Raw genomic sequence first — 7,747 nt, forward strand, 5'->3', positions numbered from 1 at the left:
TTTCATCGCCGCACATCAGGCAATGCCGCGGGTCCTCGCGGAGGTCCTTTCGGTGTCTCCTCGGTTCCTCGGTTGCCTTTCGATCGAACGGGTCGGATGGGATTAAAGGGCATCCGTGGTAGGATGGGAGCTTGTTAGGAAAGCTCACTGTTATGATGGTAAATGAATTCGTACAATACAGCCCGCAGTAGCTGGCTCATAGTACGCAGATTGAATGTAAGCTGTGTGTTTTACCTTCGTTCTGAGCAATAAAGAAAGGCTCCACTGAATGTTATCCACGGCACAAGACACCACCTACACACTTGAGATATTCGCAAGTAGCATATTTTACTTTCGAAAAGGATACAAGCAGTTTATTATTATGGGAAAGTGGATCACTAAAGTCGCTTATCCTAAAGCAACTCAGTTATCCAAGTAGGCTGCCGTGAGTTTCCATTGTTTCATTGACAGCTATCTGTTTACATGAAGCAAAGCAATACCTTCTTCACGAGCGTTTAATTTTAATTGCTTTACAGTTTGCTTCCATTTAAATAAAAACAACTCAAACCGCAGAATCAACTCCAGTAAATACCATCCAAAGAAGGACGTCGTTTCGTGTCGTGCGCATCACTTCCTCCCAGGGCTGGATCCCTGGAACGTCGCAACTGTCACCGTCAAGTGTCCTGTGGCTTTTTTATGACGCCACGGGGGTTTTTACACCACGTGATTTCATGTTTACGAGCGACTTGTTTGTGCCATTCCACGGAGCGCCCTCTCCCTGGCCACCGACGAACCCGCCGATGTATAATAACAGCATGTATAATCGATCAATATGCTCTACCGAACCCCTTTCTTCAACCGGGACTACCACCTTCCAGCCATTGTGTCATCGCTACGCCTCGTAAGGGACAGAACCCGCCACTTGCTCGGGTTGCCACTTGGCTCTAGCTCGTTATCCACCTCGTGCGATGAGGACAGGACGCGCCCCAAGGAACGGTGGACGAAGATCCGGCCGCGTTCCGGTTCGTTCTTCATTTGTAACAAACGATTTGCGGGTCCACCTTTGGTCCACACTTCCCGTCGCACCACGTGAAACGTTCGCCCGGTGCGCGTTTTCTAATAACAATACCCAATACGGCGAAGGAAATTCACCGCCCGACCGGGGTTCGTCCTTCCGATGTTGCATGCGATAATCATGCAACGAGAAAACCAACCCCAACCGACGGGTGCGGAAATGAACGACGGAAAAGCGAGTGTGTCATAATTATTCGCTCCCCAACCTGTCTGTTCAACGCGCCGTCTCGGGTGAAGGTGGGGGACGGTGATGCTTCGAAAGGACATCAATTATTCATGTTCACTCCGGTGGCCACCTGCGCCGCCGAAGAAAAGAGGGTTAGTTCGATGAGATGTCGATTTATTTGCCAAGAACGGGACCTGGAATTGGAAATGAAAAACGAAGCGTATTTGCAGGCGAGAGTGGGTAAACTAATTGTCAACATTTCTGTCGTTTCGTCGTCATTATGAACGATCGAACGGTGGGTTTGAAAAGTATCCTCAAGAAGAAAAAAAAAGCATTACCCTTTTGAGGTAATGAAGGTCAATTCAAGTCCCGGTGCTGATGACCGTAATAACATAATTACATTCAAAATCAATTGCATTGAACATGCACGTAATGACCGATTCTTGTTCGATATTTAAACCCATTTTCTCGTTGCATGATTGCATCGTGCAACGTGATCGCTCGTTGTTTTAATTAGAGCATTTGTTCGAACTCAAATCGTTAAATTGATCGAACATTACTGCCATCGTTCCGAGCATCAATTACGCGCACGCAGTATCGACCCGGTGTCCATTACACCTTAGCGTTCGGGTTGTTTGCTTACGCTTTTCTTCTTCCACGGGCCACCACGGACCTCGAGACGTTTATATGGCACGCGAGGGACAAGCGTGTGACGGTGTGCGAGAACTTACTCGACGAACCGTTTTCCATAAAGTGCATAATTTTACGATCCCCAGCGAGCCAAGGCGAGCGAGGTGGGATTTCCATAATGAATTATACACTTGTTGACAAACTGGCAAAACCACCCCCACGCGTGTCTTGCACACCCCCGGCCAAGGGGTGAAATTGGCGAGAAAAACAATTTTCCACTCCCTTCGCCGGATGGTGCCGGTTTTGTATTCGGGGCTCTTTCAGCTTTTTTGGATCGTTTCCAGGTAACTTGACTATTTTTCTGTACCACTGTCCTTTTTTCCCGGGTGTGTATGCGTACGCGTGTGTGTACATGCGCGTGAAAAACATGCTCATATGTGGGCGTACGAGGGTGTGCGTTTTCCATTGCGTTTTCGTTCAATAATAATCCTCTGAACGGTAGCTACGGAGCAACGGTTCTTTCCGTCCCGGCTCCGGGTGCGGTAGGAAAACCAATTTTCATATTGAGAAAACTGACTCTTGAGATTTCAATTATGCGCGCTCTCCGCAACCCGCTTTTTTTTTCTTCGTTTGAGCAACCCACAGTCCCGCAGAGTGCGAGCGAGCGGATGGGAAACCTTTCTAGCCGTTTCTCCGGATCTTTTTTTTTGCTCCTACTCCCACTTGTCTGCTGTCCCATGTCCTCACATGTGTACGCGTGTGTCGTTGCATGAATAATGACGAAACTTTCTGCTCAGCTTAGGCGGGGGTAGGCGAACAGCATGGCAAGAAAACATGGCGTAAACGGGAATCTAGCAAAAATTTTTTCCGCGCCAAGATTCAACGAAGCTCGGGCACGGACCCGATAAAGCTCCGCCGGAGGACTTCACGCGCGTACACACCTCGTACGGGGTAGTGTTGCTTCCAGCACCGGCACCTTCATAATATGTTCATATTTATGCTCCTCGTCACTGCTCTCGTCCTTTCGTTCCATCCCAGTTTACCTTCCTACCCTACGCTGCTGCTGGGGAGGAGGGAAAATGCTCACTTTCCTCATTTTGCACCGAGCCCTCCCACTTTGCTGATGGTTTGCCAATTTTCCTCGCTCGCGTGTGTACGTATGTGTGTCCTCGCGAGAGAGAGAGAGAGAGGGAGAGAGAAAGAAATTGACTTTCAACGAAATGTTTCACTGCTTACGGCGGTATTTTTCATCACCTCCCGCGACCGACAAAACCCTGCGAAGAGAAGCAGGAGGTTCAACTTTCGTTTCGTCATTTTTCATTCCCGGTGGCAAATGCTGCATGCCCGCTAAATCCACCGGCCAGCAGCCATATTGGCACCGCGACACCAAGCGACACTTTTGCCTCGGAAGGGAATGGGAGCGCTTGGTTGAAATGTTTCATCATTTTTCGCCAGCCGTGTTTCCCACCGACAGCAAACCCCCACGGCACACTAATTTCACACATTCGCTGCCACGAGAAGGCTAAGTAAAAAAGCTCCCGTCCCGGTTGCCATCGCAGCAGGCCGTCGCTGTGCTGGTTTATCGTAACCCTGCCTGAACGATCGCAAAATCTGTCGCCCATATTTTATTATTTCTCTCCATCCTGGAGAGTCACATTCCCGGGAAGTTCTTGGCACCCTTGCAGAGCTGGTGGCACCGACGAAACAGGGACACGCTGCTTTATGTCCTCGCGTTGGTTTGGCCATTTTGCAGCATGTAGTGACGGTGGTTTGTCTTTCGAACTGGTTGCTTTTTTGCTTGTCAATTTGAATACTGTGTTGTTGTGCTCTGAAATGGCGTTAGCTTCTACTTTCACTTGAAGATATTTTTATGATTATTTTTCCTTTGAATTTCCTGCCTACAGAAAGTTACATTAAAAACTCTCAATTTGAGCGTTAGGTAAAGTAAAATCGTATTCCAAATCAAGATGTGACCATCAAAAGATGTGCTCCTACAGCTCTACTAGAGTCTCATTTATCATCAGCTATGCAACTATGGTTGCATTTTTTACACCAACGAGACACATAGCCCGATAAACATAATTTATTACAAGCATGCTCCCGGAGGCCACGATCGCAAATATAAACCCGCCCATCCTTACCAAAGCACGAGCAACCGTGAAGCAACCCAACGGGTGGGAACTAAATTTAAATTAAATTCACATATACATATTAAAACTATTCTTCCATGCTTGCGGTGCCAATAAATAAGAGCAGTGTCTCGGCAGCTCTCTGGATGCTTGCATCCAAATCCAAAAAAAGGAACCCATGGCACCCGGAATCTCCGGGCTAAAACAAACACTTCCAAAGTCACCAACGATGGCGAAATGCAACGAAATGCAGCCCTGCCCAAGGCAGTGCTCGTTCACTTCCACCCACGAAAAGAACAACACCCATTGTGATCCAACCATCCTGCACAGCGCTGGCTTATCCTGCCAGAGATGCTGGAAAACTCCGGGAAAAGCACACGAGCACGAAGTGGTGTGAAAGTTTTTTTGGAGAATGTTTCCACGAAATGAAAAATGTTTGCGCGGTGTTTTGTCGCGCAGAGTTGGGCCCGATTCGAACGTTCGCTAGGCAAAAACGAAACGAAGTACTGCACTAAAATGGCGGTGGACACTATCCCCGACCGGGCTGTATTTAGTGTCCTGCGCGTTTCCACCACCGGTCATTACCCGGAGGTCCTGATCCACAGGACCCTGTCTCGCAGGCCGATCGCGTGAAAGTGATTTCACTCGCCTTAGTTTCTTATTTATCTTGCTTATTTACGATTCGTCCCCGACCTCTTCCCGATTCGGTGCTATTCTTCGCTTCGTCCATTAACTTCCACCCCACCGCGGCATGCGGCAGAAATGGATGATGCATAAATTATGCACCAGTGGGACCTTTTTCGGACTTTGTGCCACCGGCACAATCCGGCGCAAAGGCGAGACCTCGGTGTTTTGCAAATGGTAGCGAGGCTGAGGGGCAGCCCGGAGCCGAAGGATGCGCTACGAAGGGATCTGGCGTTACGAGTAGCACGAGCAAAAAAAAACGATCCCACTCACGTTTAAGGAAAACTCATAAAGCACCCATTTTTGTGTTTTGTTTCCCACCGGCTACCGTTGTGGTGGTCCACAAGGGCCACCGGACTTGTCGCAAACTTTGAACCGGTTGCAGTTTTTTATCGTTTATCATCGTTATTAATGATGCCGGGCGGAGATCATAAAGATGGCGCAAAAACTCGGTCCGCCACCGTGCGATAAACTTTGTATCCGTTTCTGCTCTTAATGATTTTGTTTGGTCGGTCGCGCGAGATCGCTGTGTGGAGAGGTTTATGTGGCCTTTAAAAATGGGTGAAACAAATACGTAATCATACAGCAGAGGTTTGACACTGAGTTGTGCTAAAACATGGCTTGAGAAGCCACTAAAACGTGTGCTTTAGTGAAATTGCAGACACCATTGTAGATAAATTGTACAAAACGGGAGAAAACTCCCCTTTTCAATCGCTGCACGTGACTGTTTGTGCAACAAAGCAGTGGGAATGTACATTTTGTAGTATTTTCCCCTCGCACAATAATTACTGTGGCGTGCCGTTGGAGCAACTCCCACCAACCACACACCCCTAAAACCCGTAAGAGCAAGGAGTGTTGGTATCGATTTTTGAAATCCATATCCTTTTGCGTCCCCAGTTCTCGCGCCGTGCTCGATTGCGTCCTCGAACGGTGGTCAGGGTTTTCCACCACCCTAAAATGGACCCACCACGGTGGAAACACTGAAACACGCCCCATCCCTGCACCACAATGGCCAGCAAACACTCACAAACACTCGCCGTACTCGGTGTGGAAAGCACGAGAAAAAAAAACAGGACGAACAAAAATGGAGCAAGCCGGCCGGGGTGGAACTCATTGTAAAAGTCCGCACGTAAAGCCGGTATTTAATTTTAATGACGGGGTCCGAAAGTCAATTAATGTAATTTTTTGCCCCCCTTCACTCACACGTTCTCCACCTTTTCGGTTCCACTTCCTGCTCCGCCGGTCATTCGCTCGGCCCCACGTGCAAGATAGGCCGCGAGACCGGACTGGCGTTTCCAGAGAGAGAGAGAGAGAGAGAAAGAGAGAGACCGAACCCGGCCCAGCTTGCTGTCGTGGCGTCGGCCTGAATGGAAAACTAATTATATTTATTGAATTGATTTTGTGCCTTTCCGAGGTGGGCTTACTCGCCGTCGGCTGGAAAGGTGGGTGGAAAAATTCATATAGTCCTTCTCAACCTTTCACCTATCGGGGAATGGTTTGGGGCTCGGATGCAATTTACTGCCTCGCATTTCTGACGTCCTTTTTCCGACGTCACTGTGGAGGCAGCGTGCACGATTCAAAATGTTATGTCGAACGCACGGTAGGAAAAGCGCTAGAAGCTGTTTGAAAATGTAGCAGATAATCATAAACTGTTGATAAACTTTCAATAAAACCCCTTCAATAAACATTTGGTTTACTTTCAATACAATGAATTGACTGAGTAATTCCAACGTAAACGTTCATTGATTACAACTTCTCACTGAAAAAAAAAACAGTATGCGTGATGAAACATTTGTTTTTAAAAAAAACCACAAAATAATGAAACTAGCCCATCGGGAACGATTGCCTATTTTCTGGCCCAGTTTTCCACGCCCCCGTTATCGAGCTGCTCCTTGAAGTGCCCCTCAAACTAACCGATTAGTAACGCTGGAATCGAAATCGATATCAAGATAAGACTAGGGCCTGTAAAGTGCCGGCTTCCCGGTTTCCCGGTCTACCCCGTACCGTACAACATCGTTTGTCACTTCCGGTTCCGCTTTGCCACGGCACTTTCCGCCTTCTGCGGGGTGATTAATCGTTTCTTTATCAGAAGCACATCTCCTTTCCCGGCCAGCCGCCAGCCGGTCGGGTGAGCTTTTCCGCATTCTCGTGGTTCGGTCGAGCGAAACGCCAAACCCTGGTTCGATTTCGACCCGGTTCTACTTTGAGCCCGTGAAGATTTATTCAACTCGACGTGGCGTTCGACTCTCCCTCTTTTTTCCACGACCCTTTGCGAAAAAGGACTGTTTAAGGAGTGACCCGCGCGGACAGGCGGTGTCAGACGACGGTAGGTTTTACCACTTTCCATTTCGTGAAATTTAATTTCCAGCATTATTTCACCGAGGTTGGGCCGTTTCGTGATGTCCTTTCCGCTCCGTAGGCTAGTGTGTGTATGTGAGAGGGGATGTGTTTTTTGTAATGTGAATTTATTTCTTCGATGTGGAATGCGACTCCCCAAAAACGATTCGGTCGCCAAATGCGGTAGGAAACCGGGGGAACAGATCGTGATTTCGGTCGAATTCAATTAATTTCACTCCACATCGGACACCGCGAGGACACGCTTCCTTCCTTCCTAAAGGGCCGCCTCGGTTTTCCTTCACCCTAACTCCGTGACCAGCCGCTCGTTTTGAGCAGCACAGCCCGAACTGGGGATTAGCATGAGCCCGAGGAGAGAGAAAAGAACTGCAAGAGGACACGACAACCACGAACGGGTCTCCAAATGTCAGGATCGTTTCTTGGAGCTCGTGGGCACAAGTGGCCATGTGTATGCAGGCAACTCAAGCGCGTCTAGCGAACCATGTTTGGATATGCAGATTACATTCGCAAACCGAGCGTGTTCGGCTTCAGCTCCACTGTTCTGGGCCGCGAGCTGAGAAGAGACAGCGATACGGGCTCCTGTTCGAATTGGGCTCCGGCACGGAATGAAGGAACATGACTTAGCCCTTTCGAGCAAGTGCGAGCGGGCCGGCGGACGAGCGCGCAAAGACAATCTCGTTATTTTGATTCGCTGTCGATTCTACCATTTCTTTTCGTTTTTTTTTTTACA

Source organism: Anopheles nili, chromosome 3, assembly GCF_943737925.1.
Source record: "Anopheles nili chromosome 3, idAnoNiliSN_F5_01, whole genome shotgun sequence".
In the NCBI taxonomy this organism is placed as follows: Eukaryota; Metazoa; Arthropoda; class Insecta; order Diptera; family Culicidae; genus Anopheles; species Anopheles nili.